At 49.2% G+C, this 18767-nt stretch overlaps 1 pseudogene; it reads left to right on the top strand.

Moving 5' to 3' along the window:
• LOC132077836 (zinc finger protein 208-like) overlaps positions 1-18246 on the top strand; it is a 416438-nt pseudogene extending 398192 nt beyond the window's left edge.
• Positions 18247-18767: the final 521 nt, after the last annotated feature.

Here is an 18767-nt window from a genome sequence, read left to right as displayed (position 1 = left end):
CAAATTACTCAGTTTCACAAATTAGATGATGAGCTGCAACATGACTTGGGTCTGTAGAGTACCTGAGCTATTTTTTGTATTTGAATTGGAAAGGAAGTGTATTTACACTTGTGAACAAGGCAGGTCAGTGTGCTTTGGATGTCTTTGAATTGTTTAAGAAGTCACTTTGAATTTTATTTCTTTGCTGACACATGGGTCTTTATTTAGGATAGTAAGAAAGAAGAAGAAAATACAAAGCAGTTAGTTGAAAACCTAGAAGAGGCAAATAGCCAGCTAAGGCAAGTAAAAACAAATAATAATAACTGATATTGTTAAAGGAAGTAGACTCAGTTTGTTCTGTTTAAATGCTGCTTTCTGGGATTTTTTGATTAATGTTTTTCTAGATTACATAGCTAAACAGAAACTATTCAGAATTGCTGTTGGCCAAGTAGAATTTTTCTCAGATTAGAAATACCAATTGCTGCAGGAGCAATGTTTGCCATCATTTTGTATTACACAGTAGGAGCTGTCTTGTTTTGCATTAGACATCTCAGGTGTGAAAGAAATTAAAATGGAAACTGAAGGTTATGGATTAAATGTGACGAGGCAAAACTGGATCAGAGTTACTCTCTGTGTCCCCAGTTCAACAGACAGGCAGCTCCCATATTTCACAGCTGCATTGCAATAGTCCAGGTCAGGATGTATCTTCCTTGGGTTCCTGGAACATCTTTTCCTACTTAAAAGAAGTATGGACTGTTCACATATTGACTTACTGGGCATGTTGCTGCATTTTAACAACATTTTCATTGAGCAGCTTATGAAGTTCCCATCAACACCAGCAGCTCTTTTCAGAAAATAAAATCTGGGTTTATTAGAAGTACTGAAAATAAGTTAAAGGCAATAAGGAAATATTTACTAATGCTTGTTAATTTGGCACTTAGAAATCAACTGGAGTCTTTGAAGGAGAAAATGGCAAAGACAGGTGAAGAGATGAAAAGTTCACTGGATGAAAGAGAAGAAAATGTATGTCCTGTGTCATGAAAATATCTCACAGAACCTGCAGGGCGGCATTCAATGTAAAATCTTTGTTGGGGTTTTTTCTGCAAAGCTCTGCCTGGGGGATGTGATCTCTGCCAGAGGTTTCTTCTTTCCCAGCTGCTGCCGGCTGTGCCCTTGTGTGTCCACATGTGAGCCCTGGTATTTCAAAAGACAAGCACAGTCACTGGGATGTTCACTCTGTGCTGGAAGTTTAATATTAAAGATTTGTTTGTTTGTTTTCAGGCAAACAGAGAACCTGCTTTTCTGTTTTTTCATATACCCACTCAGTGATGGATGGGCTCTGGATTAGCTTTTTATATGTAGTGTGAGTTTGAGCTTAAGTAGATTCAAACATTTTTACTTTTCTTTCTATTGGTTCAAAGCAACCTGGGGTTTTTAGCAAATTTCAAAATTTCATTGTAAAAGTCAAAGATTTACAATTTAATTTCAGGTTAAGAGAACTGAGAATGAAATTTCAAGACAGGAAAGCCATTGAAGATTCTAGAAAATAATTGGGAAAATTCATTTTTTCATGGATGTAGGGAACTTCACACAAGAGCATTTTTTAAATTGTGAAGATCTTGGGGTTTTTTTCTTCTTCTTTCTTAACTCCATAACCACTAAAGAACTGGTTCACTGTTATTAATTAACATCTTGTGGTACTTTATGGCTAAAACTCTGATTATTCTAACATGGCAGCTGGTGTTTCAGTCCCATTGGAACAAACCAGACTGGTGCAAGTGCAGGTTTGAGAACATCTACAGGAATTGCTCACATAGGGAGTCATTTGTAGAACTTACTAATTCATGTCTGAAATATCTCTTTCAGATGAATAATTTAAAGAAACAGATGGAAAATAAAACCAAATGCATTGAAGAGTTGCAGCAGGAGGTGTGTAGAGATTTTAAATGTCACAAATACATAAGCACATTATATTTTGGGTTGCCCTTTCAGCAGGTTTGTGTCTGCTGTGATGTCTTTAGATACACCTATGTAATTTAAAAATTCTCCTTTCTTATCCTAACCCTGAGCAAATTAGAGAGTCATCTTAGGGATCACTTGATTTGTTAAATGAGCCTTCATTTGAAAAGAGCAATTACAAAAATAATATCTTTAATAAACTTCTACTCTTTTTCATTTAGTGCATAGTGTTATTTATGTACGTGTATGAGTATCTCAGTTAGAGAGTAGAAAAGAATTCTGCACTGGCACAAACTGTAGTAACTTCACTGTAAAAATAAAGAACTTGTGGTTTTGGTCATGACATCTTCACACCTTCTGTCAGCAGCATCTTAGTTTTAATTCCCATTCTGCACCTCATTTGTTATTCCCTGCTGCTGCTCAGGAGGAGCCTTTCTTAAGGTCATGAAGAAACAGTAATTATCACAGAAATTAGCTGAACATTCATTTGTTTGAAGAATTGTTCTGGAACCTGAGCTAGACAACAGAGAGTTATTTGCTTGATGAAAGCTAGAATTTCTTGATGCAGTTAAACCATGACATAATTCTGTTAACTTATTAAGGTACAAGGCTTGTTTTGTTTAATTTCAACAGAATAAGGTGCTGAAAAAGAAAATTACTGCAGAAAGCAAGAAAAGCAATACTTATGAAGGGAAGGTAGGTTTGAATAACATCATGTAGAAGATGAGGTGAGTGTTTTTAACTCCCAGTGTAAGTAATGATAATACTTGTTAAATACATTCTGAACTGGTTTTTGGATCTGGGATACAGACTTTGCAGGAATGAGCTCATAGTTTTTAGAAGATGCTTCCATTTTTAATCATTGGGCACTGACTATTGGACATTTAAGAGATGGATTCACATTGCAATTAATGATGTTTCCAATCTGTTCCTTTTTTTTTCTTTTGTTGATAGTGGACTGAACAGGGTTCAGCAACCTCATTGTAACAGAAAAGCATTTAAAAGAAATATACATATATATAAAAATATATTACTCTTTTTAGTCTGTTCTTTAAATGTGTTCTGCAGTGGCAATCCCTCTGATGGGAATGTTGTGTCCAGCTTTGGGTACTGCACTTGAAGAAAAGTGGAGTTTTTTGAGGATATTCATATGATAAACTTAAAAGGAAAAACTGTAATCAAAATGCACAGCTGGGAGGAAAATGTACCATAAAACCTGTGAAAATCTGATACAGATTTACAAGAGAGAAAAAACAAACATGTGTTTGTTTTTTCTTGAGGCATTCACAGCATTTAGGGTGAGTGCTTAGGGCAGTCTTCCCCATTGTGCTGTTGCCATTGTTCCTTTGAGTATTTTCTAACTCACTTCAGGCCAAAGTTCAACTCTTTATTAAAAAAAAAACACCTGAACTTTTAAATAGGAAACACTTGAATCATATACCTGAAAAGTAACAGTGTTTGTGCTCAAAAATAAGAGGTAAGAAAAAATCATTAACATAGTAATTCCTAAACAAATAAGAGCAGCAATTCTGCATTCTCCAAAGGTGAATAAATTGCAGTTAGAGATGGAAAATATGAACAAGCAACATAAGGAAGAAGTTGACATCTATCTATAAAAAAGACATAGAAACAAGAAAAGTAAATGAAAATAAACTTTGTGAAGAGGTGAGAGGTGTTAATTTTTACTGCAATTTAATTTTTTTTTAATTTAAAATGTTTTTATGAAGCTTTATTGGCCAGAGTCCTTGCTCATATTTCAGTCTTATTAACATAAATGGAACTTGTTGTGAATCCCTGTGAGCAAAGCTTTAGTACATTAGGTGCTTAGGTTGAAGTATTTGAATATGTCTTTGAAAATGAGAACTCCATTAAAAATTCTTTCTTTCAAGATATAGTTCAAAGAAATTCCACCCTTGGTATAAGGTCAGCCCAGTTAAATTAGATTATAACTTCTCCCATATTAGTATTTTTCTGCCCACGCATTTTTTGATGGCAATGCTAAGAAATGTTAGGGCAGAGTGCTTGAAATGGCATTTTGGTTTGCAGTGAGCTTGCCTGCCATGGCTGTACCTTTGATCTTGCCCATTTTACCAATCTGCAGAAAAGATGAGGGATTGCAAAGGGATCTTGAAAGCAAATAAAGCCCAAGTGGGATTGCAAACTTTGTACCACAGGGAGAAGAAGAAATTAAGATTTAAAAGAAATGTATTGCTATGTTGATGAATGAAATGCAATTTATTACTAACAGGTAGAAAAGATGAGGTTGCTTTGTAATGAAACTGCAATGATACAGAGAGAAACTGATGCCAGATATCTTGTCAGCACAAGATAACTGAGATGGTGGCACTGATGGAAAAGCACAAGGTCAGAGATTTTCCTGCTTGCTGTGGTTTGCAATGGGTGATACCATGTCAATACCATGTTTATAACTTGTGACACCACGTTAATGACCTTTCAAAAGCAGAAACAGGCCTGAGTCTGGGAAAAGGAAGCTGAACACATGCTGGACTTTGCATCATCTAAAATCAAATTCATTTGAAGATTTTGAAAAGATTCCTATGGGCAGATAAATTCCAGTCATCTAAACTTCTGGGATTTTTAGATTTTTGTTTTCAGTTCAGGCTTCCTTTGATACCATGTGAATGCAATATTTTTCAGTATCAGTTTGGCCTCTTTCTCAAAGGTTACCTAGTGACTGTCAGCAGTTTAGCCTGACACATTTTAGTTTACCTTTCTATTCCTCATTTTGCAATATCTTTAGCAGATACATTAATAAAGATGGCACAGCTGGCTCTTAGTGCTGAGCACATATTGCTGCACAGAAATAAAGCACTCTCTGCCAGTCCACAAAATAATACTTGAATTGAGCATTTCCTGTTTTACAGTTTCTGCAGAAGCATCAATGAATCTTTTCTTTATGAATCTTAAGAGCCTGGTTTGAAAAAATGATGTTTTAAGACTGGATAACTCCATAATTGTAATATTTAGTCACATGTTTTGAGTTGGTTGTTGGTTTGGTTTTTTTGACACAGAATGAATATGATAAAATGGTTGAAGAAAAAGATGCAGAGTTAAAAGTATATAAAATGAAACAGCAAAAGCAGTTCTCATCAGAAAGAGCCCTGGTAAGGAGCACTTTGCAATGTTCAATAATTCAGGGAAGGGGCTGATGTCCTTGTGTAGGGGTTTTATACTGGCTAAGTGCAGGCACACACAAAAAAACATTCACTCATTTTTCTTTGCTATTGTTGAGCAGAGGAGGGGAAAGAAAAATTCAAGGACTGAGTTGAGATAAAGATTAGGAGAAAAACACTTTGAGGGTAAAGCAGATTCAAACTTAAATAGTATCAAAAATTATTATTAATAGAATTAAAAGTGAGTAATAAGAGTTAATATAAACCTTTAAAACACCTTTTTTTCCAATCCCTCCCTCTTGCCCACCGTCAGCACAGAGAGACAAAAGATGTGATCTTCAGTCAGTTTGTGACTTCTAAAGATCTTTTTTCAATTTGCTTAGAGTTTCTTTTCCTGCTGTGCTCTGGGGTCTTCCCACCAGAGACATTCTCTGGGAACTTTTCCAGTGTGGTTTGAATTTTTACCAGTAGCAGTCCCACCCAACCTGCTGCAACAGATCTTATTCTGGGCACTAAAAACTCAAAATGTTTCTAAAAATAAATTGGAGTAGCAGTGTGTTTGTGTCTGCTCCTCCAGATAGTGGGTCATGTTCTGACTCCCCACTTTGAATAGGAAACTTTTGTTTTAAATATTTAGATTGTGCCCTTTACCCCTGCTCTCCCAAGGGTTTTAAGGTATTACCTTGAACATTTCTGATCAAGTACCTGTTTCTGACAGTGCTTCAGTCTTTGTTAAACAAGCTAAAGCAAAGCTTCAAGTATAGGGCTGAAAAGCACATAGAATTATCTTGTGTATCTAATGAGTGTCCCTGTTAATTACTGCCTCACTTGGGACTGTTTTCCTTTTTGTGGGCTGTGCAGAGTTAACCCTGTCCTTTATTTAACAGTTTGTAGGAAAATGAGCTGTCATGTTTGAAAAAGGAACTGTCCTCCCTTAAGGCACAACTGAGAGCAGAAATAGAAGAAAAGGTGGAGTTTTTTATTCCCTGAGCACTGGGGGTGAGAGGTGTGGCCTGGGCTTGTGCTGTGGGAGGAGTTGGGTGAGAAATGAAACTGAACAGTGATTTGTTGGTTTGTGAAGTGCAGCGCAGTCATTGGTTGGCTCGGCGAGGCGCGCCGCTGTTGCCTTGGGGAGCCCGCGCACGCGCCGGAGGTGAGCCGGGGGGAAACTGGGGGTGTTTGGGGCAGGTGTGAGGGGAAATTGGGGATTTTTGGGGGCATCGACGGGAAACACGAGGGTGTGCGGTGGGATTGGCGAGAATGAGGGGGATCTGAGGTGGGTCTGAGGGGGCTTAGGGAGCTTTGGGGGAGCTTGAGAAGGTCTGGAAGGTTCTCACGTGGGTTTAGGGAGATCTGAGGGGAATTGGGAGGGTCTGAGGGGATTTTGGGGGATTGTGAGAGGAACGGTGGGGTTGTGAGGGGATCTTGGGGATTCTGAGGTGGCTCTGGAGAAATACGGGGGAGCCTGAAGGGATTTCATAGGGTTTGGGGGGGATTGAGGGGGATGTGGGGCAGTCTGATGGATTTGGGGGGTGGTCTCAGGTGGGTCTGGGATGAATTTTCGGAGGAAATGGGGGGGGTCTGAGAGTCCTGGGGAGGTTTTGGTGTCCAGGGCGGTGCTGGGCCAACCCTGGGGGACTCTGGGGGGTTTGGGGATCCTGGAGGGGTCCCGGGGGAGATTTGGGGGTCCCAGGCCCACCCTGAACCGGGGTCTGGGGGTTTCAGGGGGCGGGGACACAGCAGGGTTTCCCCCCCCCCCCCCGGTTTTTGGGGGTCTCCCATGGTGCCCCCTCCCCAAAGAGCTCCGAGGGCCGCCTGAAGTGTCTGCTGTTCCACCGGCCGGTGCCCCCTGATCCAGGACGGCCCCACTGAGTCTGGGGGGTTCTGGGGGCATTTGTGGGGATTTCGGGGTTTTGAGAGGGGTTTTGGGGGTTTCAGAGTGGCTTTTTAGGGCATTAGGGGATTTTGTTGGGAGTTTGGGGAGAATTATTGGGGTTTTTGGAGGAGAATTATTGGTTTTTGGGATGGTTGCGTGATTTTGGGGGGGTTTTGTTGATTTGGGGTGTTTTGTTCGGGTTTTGGGGTTTTCTTGGGGGGGAATTTGTTGAAATTTTTGGGATTTTTTTTTAATTTGCGTGAGTTCCACTGGGATTTTTAGAGATTCTCTGGGGTTTTTGAGGGTTTTTTAATACTTATTGGGGATTTTGTGGCATTTTAGTGGAATTCTAGGGGGGCTTTGGGGCATTCCCTGGGTGTGGGGACAGGCTCAGAGGCACCAAAATCTCCTTAAAAGCCCCAAAAGTCCCAATAAAACCCACTGAATCCCAATTAAATCTCTCAAAATTCCATTAAAACACCCTAGAATCCCAATAAAAGCCCAAAAATCTCTTGAAATCCTAATCATCCCAAAAATCCTGATTAAACTCTGCAAATCCCCCAAAAATGTCCCCAAAATCATAAAATGTCCCACAAAATCTCCCCCCAAGATCCAAAGAAATTCTGGCAACACCCAAAAAATCCCACCAAAAGTCCCAAAAAACCCCAAATCCCCAGTGAATCCCACTGAATGCCCCCACAATGCCAATAAAATGCCCACAGAGTCTCCTGAAAATCCCAATAAAACCTCCAGAATTTCTGAGAATCCCAAAAAATCCTAACAAAATCCCAGTAAAAGCCCCAAAATTCAAAAACAGCCACAAAAATTTCAATAAACCCCCAAACACTTCCAGAAAAACTCCCCCTCAAAATGCCAATAAAGCCCCCCAAAATCCAAACCCCCCAAAATCCACAAAACCAGCCACTCCCAGTCAATCCCAGTATGATTCCAGTCGCTCTCAACGAGATCCCAGTGTAACCCAGTATGGATTCAGCTGCTCTCACTGTGATCCCAGTGTGATCCCAGCTGCTCCCAGCATAATTCCAGATGTGCCCAGTTCCTCCCATTATGATCCCAGTTGTTCCAAGATTAGTCCCAGTCCCTCCCAGCAGGGTCCCAGTCATGCCCAGTTGCCTCCAGGGTAGATTCAGTTTCCCCCAGCATCGTGCCAGTTACTCCCAGCGTGATCCCAGCTGTTCCCAGTGTGGTTCCAGTCCCCCCAGTATGGTTAGAGACACTCCCAGTATGTTTTAGTTACCTCAGAATGATCCCAGTCTTCCCCAGTCACTCCCAGTTTCCTCTAGCACAATCCCAGTTTCTATCTGTTGCTCAAAGGGTGGTCCCAGTTGCTCCCAGTATGATCCCAGTTGTAGTCTCAGTCCTCTCAGCACGGTTCCAGTACCTTCCAGCTGATCCCAGTTGCTCCCAGTGTGTCACATTTTCCTCCCAACACGGGCCCAGTAGCTCCCAGTAACCCCCAGTCAGGTTCCATTCACACCCAGTATAATCCCAGTATGAGTGTAGCCAGTCCCAGTATGACCCAAATCACTTGCAGTCTAATCCCAGTTGCTCCCAGTCACTCCCAGTCTGATGCCAGTGCCCCCAGTGTGATCCCAGTTGCTCCCAGCATGGACGCAGCTGTTCCCAATGTGCTTCCATCACTCCCCTGTTGTTACAGACACTCCCAGTATGGTCCCAGTTGAACCCAGTTGCCCCTGCTCTAGTCCCAGTTACTCTCCATACGGTCCCAGTCCCTCCCAGCATGGTCCCACTCACTCCCAGTTGCCCCCAGCATGGTCCCAGTTGTTCCCAGTGTGGTTCCAGTCCCCCCAGTATGGTTACAGACACTCCCAGTATATCCCAGTAGTACCCAGCATGTCTGTAGTCATTTCCAGGCACTGCCAGTGGCCCCAGTAAGGTGTTAGTTATCCCAATATGATCCCCCAGTCATGCCCAGTATATCCCAGTTGCCTCCAGCATGCATCCAGTCCTTCCCAGTTTCTCCAGTTTGCTTGCAGCATCGTCCCAGTTTCTCTCAGTTGCGCCCAGTAGCCCAAAGTGTGATCCCAGTTGCTCCCTTTCAGCCACAATATGATCCCAGTAAGCTCCAGTTTGATCCCAGTCACATGCCAGCCCTCCCAGTGTGGTCCCAGTGTAATCCCAGTTGCTTCCAGTCTCTCCCAGTAAGGTCCCAGCTGCCTCCAGCATGGTTCCAGTTGCTTCCTGGATCAACCCAGTCAGTCCCAGTATGATGCCATTTGCTGCCAGCATGCTCCCAGTCAGGCCCAGTATGGGGGATGATGTGCAGGGTGTGTTCCCAGTCACTTTCAGTTACTCCCAGTATTAGTCCAGTCCCTCCCAGTATGATCCAAAAATGATCCCAGTGTGCTCCCAGTCCCTGCCAGTATGAACCAGTTGTGCTCCACATGGTTCCAGTTGCTCTTTCACCCTCACTTTCCTTCCCGTCACTCCCAGTATCTCCCAGTGTACCCCAGTTCCCTCCAGCATCTTTCCAGTTCTTTCCAGTATGATCCCATTTGTTTACAAGCACTCAGAGTCAGCCTCAGTGTAGTGGCACTCACTGCCAGTATGATCCCAGTCACCTCCAGCATCATCCCAGTTGAAGTTCAGCAGTTTCCAATCACCTGCAGCATGCGCCCAGTCACTCCCACTTCCTCCCAGTTGCTCCTATCATGTCCCCACTTGCTCACAGCTACTCCCAGTCATCCTCAGTATAATCCCAGTCACTCCCAGTGTATCCCATTTGCCGCTAACATGGTCTCAATTGCTCCCCGCAGGCTCCTGCTCACTCCCAGTATGATCCCAGTATGATCCCAGTGTCCATCAGTGCGATCACACGCTGGCCTGCAATGGCAGTACGATCCGAGTATGATGTCAGTACAAACACAGTACAATCCCAGCCACTCCCAGTATGTTCCCAGTATAATATCAACACAAACCCAGTACAATCCCAGTACGATCCTAGTATGATGTCAGTACAAACTCAGTACAGCTCAAGTCACTCCCAGTACGATCCCAGTCCAGCCCAGTCCCTGGCAGTGCTGCCTCTGCTGGGATCCCCCAGCCCTGTGTGCGTTCCCCCCCGGCGGATGTGCCGAGAGGAGCCCCAAGGGCTGGCAGTGGCCAGGCAGGGTCCCCAGCAAGGCCCCCAGTTTGCCCAGTTTGCCTCTCCTTTGGCCCGGGCCGGGCTCCCCCCGCCCGCAGCGGCTGGGAGCAGCCGAGAGCCCTGCGCTGCCCATCCCGACCTGTCCCCGCTCCTGCCACGGGCTGCGAGGGCTGCGGGAACGGGGCACCGAAGGTGTGGCTGCTGCTGGGGGAGGAGGAGGAGGGAGGGAAGGGCAGGGTTGGAGGGGGAGAAGGAGGCGGGGTTAGGGGGGAAGAGGGATGGAAGAGGAGAGGGAGGAAGAGGAGGGACAAAGGAGCATCGAGGAAAGGAGAAAGAAGCACTCAGTCGTGCCTTCCTTGAATTCTCAGCCCCCACCCGTGGGATCATCGCCCCTCACAAAGCGCAGGCGAGCGGCGATTGGGGGGGGGGGGGAGCTCAGCCCAGATATCCCGGGGGGTCCCTGGGTTGGGTTTTTGGGGGGATGTTTGGAGAATGAAGCAGTCCAAGGCTGAGCAGAAAAGGCCCCTCGGGGGGACATCGAGGGGTGCCGGTGGCGGCTGCCGGCAGAGGTAGCCTGGAGGAGCAGAGCCCTGTGTCCCCCAGGAGCCCAAAGTGGGGAGCCCAGAGAGGGGGCATCTGCGGGATGGGGGGCGATGCTCTTGGGTTCCAGAGTTCAGGCAGCGCTGGAGCCGCATGATTCCGGCCGTCCTGTGCTCCCGCCGCTTCCTGCTGCCGCTCCGCCTCTTCCTCCCTCCTCCTCGTCCAGTCCCGGAGCCCTCGCAGCCGGCGTGAGGAGCGGGGATGGAGCCGGGTCAGGTCAGAACGGGGCGAGGGGTGGGGGGGATGGCAGCAGTGGGAGTGACTGGGCTGTACTGGGATCATCCTGAGAGCAGCTCGCGGGTGACTGAGTTCTACTGGGACCATACTGGGATCACACTGGGAGTGAGGAGGAGCGGCACGATAGCTCTAGCGCTGGGGGCGCTCCTGGGGCCCGGGGGGCGGCGAGAGCTGAGGGGGATCCCCAGTACCGGGACGCTCTGATCGCCCATCCCGGAGCACCGGGGGTTCCTGAACCCCCATTCCTGGGCACCGGGATCCCCTCGAGTCCCCATTCCCGGGCATGGGATCCACCCTGCACCCCCTGATCCAGCACCAGCAACCCCCGCACCCCCATTCCTGGGCATGGGATCCACCCTGCACCCCCTGATCCGGCACCAACAACCCCCGCACCCCCATTCCTGGGCATGGGATCCACCCTGCACCCCCTGATCCGGCACCAACAACGCCCGCACCCCCATTCCTGGGCAGGGGATCCACCCTGCACCCCCTGATCCGGCACCAACAACCCCCGCACCCCCATTCCTGGGCAGGGGATCCACCCTGCACCCCCTGATCCGGCACCAACAACGCCCGCACCCCCATTCCCGGGCATGGGATCCACCCCGCACCCCCTTCCCGGCCATCTCGCCTCTCCCAGCCCCTAGAGCCCCCTTTTCCTTCCCGCAGAGACCCCCTGGACCCCAGTTCCTGCCTTTCCCAGCCCCCAGCCCCTCCTTTCCTTAACACCGAGGACACCTGGGACCCTTATTCCCGGCCATCCCGGGTTTTCCCACCTTTTGCTGGGAATGGGGACACCGGGGATCCTTGGAGCTCCCTTTCCTGCATGCAGGAACCCCCTTAGCCCAGCCTGTGCCCCCTCTACCCACCACAGCCTCCCCTTTTCTCAGTCCTGGAACCCCCAAACCCCATTCCCTGCTTGCCCAGCTCTCCCTTTGGTTCCCCCGTGCCCCCCAGCCCCCAAATCTCGGTGTCCCCCCAGTTCTCCTGTCCCTGCGTTCTCTGCCCGTGGCGCTGTCGGAGCCCGGCCCGGGCTTCCCCCAGTTGGTGTCCATGGGGTCCCTGGCTGGGATCCCCTTCCAGCGGGATCTCGGCACAGCCAGAGCCGGCACCACGAGCGGCACTGGCACGGGGCCACCGGGGAGCTGCCGCTGCTGCAGCTGCATCCTGCCATTCCCAGTTGCTCCCAGTTCCTCAGTGGCTGCGCATTCGGCTCCCAGCATACGCCTGGCAGCTCCCAGCACCCCCCAGACAGGGACTAATCACACCCCCTGCAATCCCAGTCCGATTGTAGCTACTCCCAGTATGATCCCAGTAACTCCCAGTATGATCCCAGTCAGTCCCAGTATGATCCCAGTTACTCCCAGTATGATCCCGGTCACTTGCAGTGTAACTCCACTCACTCCCAGTCGGATGCCAGTGGCCCCCAGTATGATCCCAGCTGCTCCCTGTCAATGCCAGCATGACCCCAGGAGCCTCCAATATAATCCCAGTGATTCCCAGTCTCTCCCAGTATATCCCAGTCCTCCCCAGCATGCTTCCAGTCACTCTCAGTTCCCCTCAGTTGCTTTCAGCATGATTCCAGTTGCTCACAGCCATTCCCAGTTAATCCCTGTATGACTCCAGTCATCCTCAGTGTGATCCCAGTCTCACCCAGCATGGATCCAACTGCTCCCACTGTCAAACCAGTATGATCCCAGTTGCTGCCAGAGTAGTTCCACTTGTTCCCAGTTCCTCGCAGCATGGTCCCAGTTGTCCCTAGAATAGTCCCAGTCCCTCTCACCGAGGTCCAACTCACTCCCAGTTGCCCCCAGCATGGTCCCAGCTGTTCCCTGTGTGCTTCCAGTCCTCCCAGTATGGTCACAGACAGTCTCAGCATATCCCAGTTGGCCTGGTACAGTTCTAGTTAGATCAGAATGATCCCAGTCTTTTCCAGTTCCTCCCAGTTGCCTCCAGCATGATCCCAGTTTCTGGCAGTTGCCCAAAGTGTGATCCCAGTGGCTCCCAGGATGACCCCAGCAGGAGCAGTAGTCATACCCAGTATGGTTCCACTCACTTCTTGGATGATCCCAGTCACTCCCAGTATGATGCCAGTGGCCCCCATTATGATCCCAGTTGCTCCCTGTCAATGCCAGGATTACCCCAGGAGCCTCCAGTATGATCCCAGTGATTCCCAGTCTCCCCCAGTATATCCCAGTCAGCCCCAGCATGCTCCCAGTCACTCCCAGTTCCCCCCAGTTGCTTTCAGCATGATTCCAGTTGCTCACAGCCACTCCCAGTCACTCCCAGTATGGTTCCAGTCACCCCCAGTATGACCCCAGTCAGTCCCAGATACTCCCAGCGTTATTGCAGTCATGCTCAGAGTGACTCCCTGGCACTCCCAGTGTGGGCCCAGTTGCTCCCAGTCACTTCCAGTATGGTTCTAGTCAGAACCAGCACCTTCCCAGTCACTCCCAGTATGATCCCAGCCATTTCCCATAGGATCCCAGCATGGGCACAGCTGCTCCCATGATCATCCAGTGTGGCTCCAGTTGCTGCCATTTACCCCCTTTGTGGTTTCAGTGTATCCCAGTTGCTCCCAGCATGTTCCCAGTCATTCCCAGCTGCCCTGAGTTGCTTCCAGCCTGATGCCAGTTGCTCAGGAGGAGCTGGAGGAGGAGGAGGAGGAAGGGAAGGGCAGGGATGGAGGGGGTGGCGGGATTAGGGGGGAGGAGGGATGGAAGAGGAGAGGGAGGAAGAGGAGGGACAAAGGAGAATCAAGGAAAGAAGAAAACCACGCGGTCATTCCTCCCCTGAATTCGCAGCCCCCACCTGTGGGATCATCACCCCCCCCTCACCATCGAGCAGGTGAGTGGGGAGGGGGAGGGAGCTCAGCCCAGATATCCCGGGGGGTCCCTGGGTTGGGTTTTTGGGGGGATGTTTGGAGAATGAAGCAGTCCAAGGCTGAGCAGAAAAGGCCCCTCGGGGGGACATCGGGGGGTGCCAGTGGCGGTGCCGGCAGAGGCAGCCTGGAGGAGCAGAGCCCTGTGTCCCCCAGGAGCCCAAAGTGGGGAGCCCAGAGAGGGGGAACGCCGCCATTGGCAGGAGCCTCAAGAGCCTGGAGAGGGGCAGGGGGGACTCCTTGGAGCCGCTGCAGCCCAGAGCAGAGAATGAGGGGAGAAGGGAGCCCAGGAGCTCAAACAGCCCCGGCATCCCGAAATGGGGAGAGCGAAGAGGGGGGAGCTTTTGGCATTGCTGGGACTGCCAGCAGCCTGAGCAGGGCAGGCACCGAGGAGAATGGGGGCCCCCAATCCAAGCGTGACCCCAGCAGCTGGGACAGGGGGAACCCCCAAACACCAAAGAGGAGGGACCAGGCACAGGAAACTCCTGGGAGGCTTTTCCAGGGCTGAATCTTGGTGTTTGGGAGGTTTTTATGCCACCCAGATTGCCAGTGACTCCTAGAGATGGACTTGGGCAGAGGGACCTTCAAACTCAATGTGCTCATCCCTTGTTTTCCCCAAACCAGGATTTCCCATTCCCAACCCTTGGGAGGCTGCAAGGCAGAGGAATATGCCCCAGGACACTGATGCAGGTGAGGAGGAAGTCAGTGCCCTTTTCCCCTCTGTGCTGCTCCATCTCCTAGCCCAGCATGGCCCCGGCTGCAGCTCAGCCCTGGCGGGATCTCCTTGCCCTTGCCTGTGGTATGGAGGCAAATCCCATCCTATCCTTGTCCTTCCTCCCCCAGAGCAGGAGCTGAGCATGGAGAGCAGGGAGGACAAATGCCCGCGGCAGAACCTGGTGGAAGAGGCCGTTTTGAGCGGCTCCACAGCGCAGGAATCCAACACGGAGGAAAAGCCCTGGAGATGCCGCACGAGGAAGGGCTGCAAACGCAGCTGGTGGGGATCTGAGGGGGAAAGAGCCAACCTGGGCCGCGAAGGCGGCCAGAGATGGAGCCAGAGCTCGGAGCTGGTGCTCCATGAGCAGCTCCATGATAGGGAGAAGCCCCAGAAACGTGTGCAGTGTGGGAAGAGGTTCCGGATGAGCTCCAACCTGATCAAGCACCAGAGGACCCACACTGGGGAACGGCCCTACGATTGTGATCAATGCAGGAAAAGATTTAAGACCAGCTCCCATCTCCTCCAGCACCAGCGCACGCACATGGAGGAGATGCCCTTCCACTGCCCCGACTGTGGGAAGGGATTCAGGCACAAGTCCCATCTTGTCATGCACCAACAAACCCATACTGGGGAGAGGCCCCATAAGTGTGAGGAATGTGGGAAGAGCTTCAGCCGGAGCTCCAGCGTGATCCGGCACCAGGTAATCCACACCGGGGAGAGGCCCTATGAGTGTGAGGAATGTGGGAAGAGCTTCAGCTTGAGATCCCAGCTGATGAGGCACCAGGTGGTCCACACTGGGGAGAGGCCCTACGAGTGTGAGGAATGTGGGAAGAGCTTCAGCTGGAGCTCCACCCTGATCAGGCACCAGAGGACCCACACTGGGGAAAGGCCCTATGAGTGTGAGGAGTGTGAGAAGAGGTTTAGCTTGAGATCCGAGCTGAATCAGCATCAGAGGACCCACACTGGGGAACGGCCCTACGAGTGCGATCAGTGCAGGAAGAGATTTAAGTCCAGGTCTGATCTCCTCCAGCACCAGCGCACGCACACAGAGGAGAGGCCCTTCCGCTGCCCCGACTGTGGGCAGGGCTTCAGGCACAATTCCCATCTTGTCATGCACCGACAAATCCATAGTGGGGAGAGGCCCCACGAGTGTGAGGAATGTGGGAAGAGCTTCAGTCGGAGCTCAACCCTGATCAGGCACCAGAGGACCCACACTGGGGAACGGCCCTACGAGTGTGGGGAGTGTGGGAAGAGGTTCAGACAGAGCGCCAACCTGATTCAGCACCGGAACATCCACACTGGAAAACGGTCGCACAGGTGTGGGAAATGTGGAAAGAGCTTCAGGCTGCATTCCCAGCTGATCCGCCACCAAAAGATCCACACAGGGGAGAGGCCCTACGAGTGTGATAAATGCAGGAAGAGGTTTAAGACCAGCACCTATCTCCTCAAGCACTATTGGATTCACAGAGAGGAGAGGCCCTTCCAATGCCCCGACTGCGGGAAGGGATTCAAGCACAACTGCACCCTCATCACCCACCGGCGCATCCACACTGGGGAGAGGCCCTACAAGTGTGAGGAGTGTGGGAAGAGCTTCTCACAGCGCTCTCACTTGAACAAGCACCAACGGAGCCACCGGTAAGGGAAGCCCTGCGAGTGCCCCGAGTGCGGGAGGAGCTTCGTGCGCTGCTCCAGCTCCATCCCCCACTGCAGGAGGCACTTTGGGCACAGCCCTGGTCACTCACATTCCTGTGATCCATGTTGGGAACACACCTGGCTGCTTCTCCTTTACGTTTGGCCTGAATTTTCCTCTGCTTCATCTTCATCTCTTAAAAGCAGCCAAACAGGGTTAAATGAATGAAATTGATCAAAGATGTCCAAAGTCCCTCCATTAATCAAGAGTTTGAGGGGGAATTTAGGACTTGGGGACACATTCTGTGTGGAGTGGCTCTGTGTCTAAGAGGCAGGAATTTGATTTCACCCTTCTTGTGTTGCTAAGAACTCCTCCCTTGACCCAAACCCCAACTCCAGCCCTGGGATACCCTATAAAAACCCCATGGCTCTGCCTTTGCTCTGTCTGTCGGGGGTCAGAAATGGATTCTGGAGCTTTCTCAAACCAAGACCCAACTTGTTTGTTCCCGACATCAGCAGCTGTGGCCTCCCTGGATACCATGAACTCTGGAGAATGGGGGCAGCCAGTGAGGACAGGTCCTCGATTGCAAGATAAGTGTGTTTTCTGTTTGCCATCTGTCAGAGGTGGGGCAGTTATCTTCTGTTCATTGGGCAGTTTATCTCTTCCACAACCAATCCTCCCTCCAGGAGATATCTTCTGATAATGGACTGGCCATTAATTATTAATTATCTGCTGTTAATGGGCCATTGAGTGTCCCTGCATGGCTGATAAAATGACATCCTGCCATTAGGTGATGCTCCGCCCAGGAGGAGGAGCCAAGCATTCCTACCTGGATAGAATCTGAGGTTTGGAACACCACAGCAGCCTTTTCCCACTGGATTCCCAGAGGATCAGCCTTTTCCCACTGGATTCCCAGAGGATCAGCCTTTTCCCACTGCATTGCCAGAGGAGCAGCTGTCTTCTCCACTGGATTCCCAGAGGACGGAAGATTCCCCAGCCCATCTGCAGCAGCCCGGACCTTCAGAGGAAAACTCCACCCTTCTCCAGGCTCCCTGCTCCAACAGAACCACACCTGGCACTGCAGGAGGGCTGCAGCCACCATTGACTGGGACTGCTGCCAATACCCTGACCCACAAGGTGTCAGGTACTGTTCTGACTCTGTCAGTGGTTTTGTTTGTTTGTACTACAGCATTTGTATTTTTAATTTTTCCTTATAAAACCTGTTATTCCTATTCCCATATCTTTGCTTGAGAGCCCCTTAATTTCAAAATTACAACAATTCAGAGGGAGGGGGTTTACATTTTCCATTCCAGGGGAGGAACCTGCCTTCCTTAGCTGACACCTGTCTTTTCAAACCAAGACAATAACAGTTACTTTAACACACAGATATAAAATACATTTTAATATCTTTGAAAAGCCAGTATTATAATATATGTGTATAACGATAGTGACCTTAAAAACATGGGACTAGAAAGCTTATGAGGAGGGGAATTTCCAGTAAGGGAAGCAAAATTCCCAGTACTGGGACTGGGCCATGGGACTGACATCTACCATCATTCAGCGAGAGGTTTATTTTTATGGATACGTATTATAATATTGGCTTTTCACAGATATTAAAATAGATTTTATATGTGTGATGTTAAAGTAACTGTGTTGTAAAGATATAGTTTTGTTTTCTGTCATTAATTAAGCTTAGTGAAATGGCTGCTTGTGTTAAACTGCCTGCTTGAATGGGATAACATCCAATGCACGCAGGATGAGGACACCTGTACAGATCTGCCAACTATCAGCACTCCCCGTCTGAAGGCAGAGTGGACCAAGGCCCAAAAACTGGAGGTGATAAGAATGGACTAAAACCACAACCAAGGAATCTGCATGCCCTAAAAAGGCAGATCCAAGGAAGAGCCATGCTAAACCGTTCTTGAAGCATGTAAACTAGTTTGGGGTAAAGTTTGCTGTGCATGAGGCTCTATGAATATGCAACAGGCTGATGTAAGGGGAAAGGTATTTCAGGGGGATCCCCAGTGCCAAGATGCACCCGGCTGTGATAACCTTTGCTCCATGGTCCTGGTCTCCCATTGTCCTTTATTAAACTTTTTACATTTTCACAGGAGAGTGAACGTGTTTTTCACATTTAGGAACAGTTTAAGATTTTTTGTTTTTCATGGGAGGGAGTTTTGAAGTGGCTAATCTGCCTGCAACAAGGACCATTTCACGGGCTCTTGTCACCTTTCCTGACAAGTCTGCTGCAGCTCATGGAGGGTAAAGCCCTGGAGGCTCGTTGGGGGCGGTTATGGATGATTGCAGGCAGCGCCTCGATGCCCTGGATCAGCGGTGCCCCCTCCTGGGAACCCCCACATTTTGGGGGAGAATTTGGAGGGTTTTGAGGAGATTTGAGGGAGATTTTGTCTGGGTTTGAATCCTATGCCAAATTTGGTGTCGGGGAGGTACCAAAACCACCCAAAATCCACCCAGAATTGACCCAAAATTACCAAAAATTAACCCAAAATTTCCTCCAAATCCATCCTCTGGGGGTTTGGGGGAGATTTGGAGGGATTTTAGGGGAATTTTAGGGGGGAATTTTTAGTGGGTTTGAATCCTACGCCCACTTCGGCATGCATGAGGTACC

Source organism: Ammospiza nelsoni, chromosome 10 (genome assembly GCF_027579445.1).
Source record: "Ammospiza nelsoni isolate bAmmNel1 chromosome 10, bAmmNel1.pri, whole genome shotgun sequence".
In the NCBI taxonomy this organism is placed as follows: Eukaryota; Metazoa; Chordata; class Aves; order Passeriformes; family Passerellidae; genus Ammospiza; species Ammospiza nelsoni.
The sequence above is the reverse complement of the archived record's forward strand: the minus strand, read 5'-3'. Positions and strand labels throughout refer to the sequence as shown.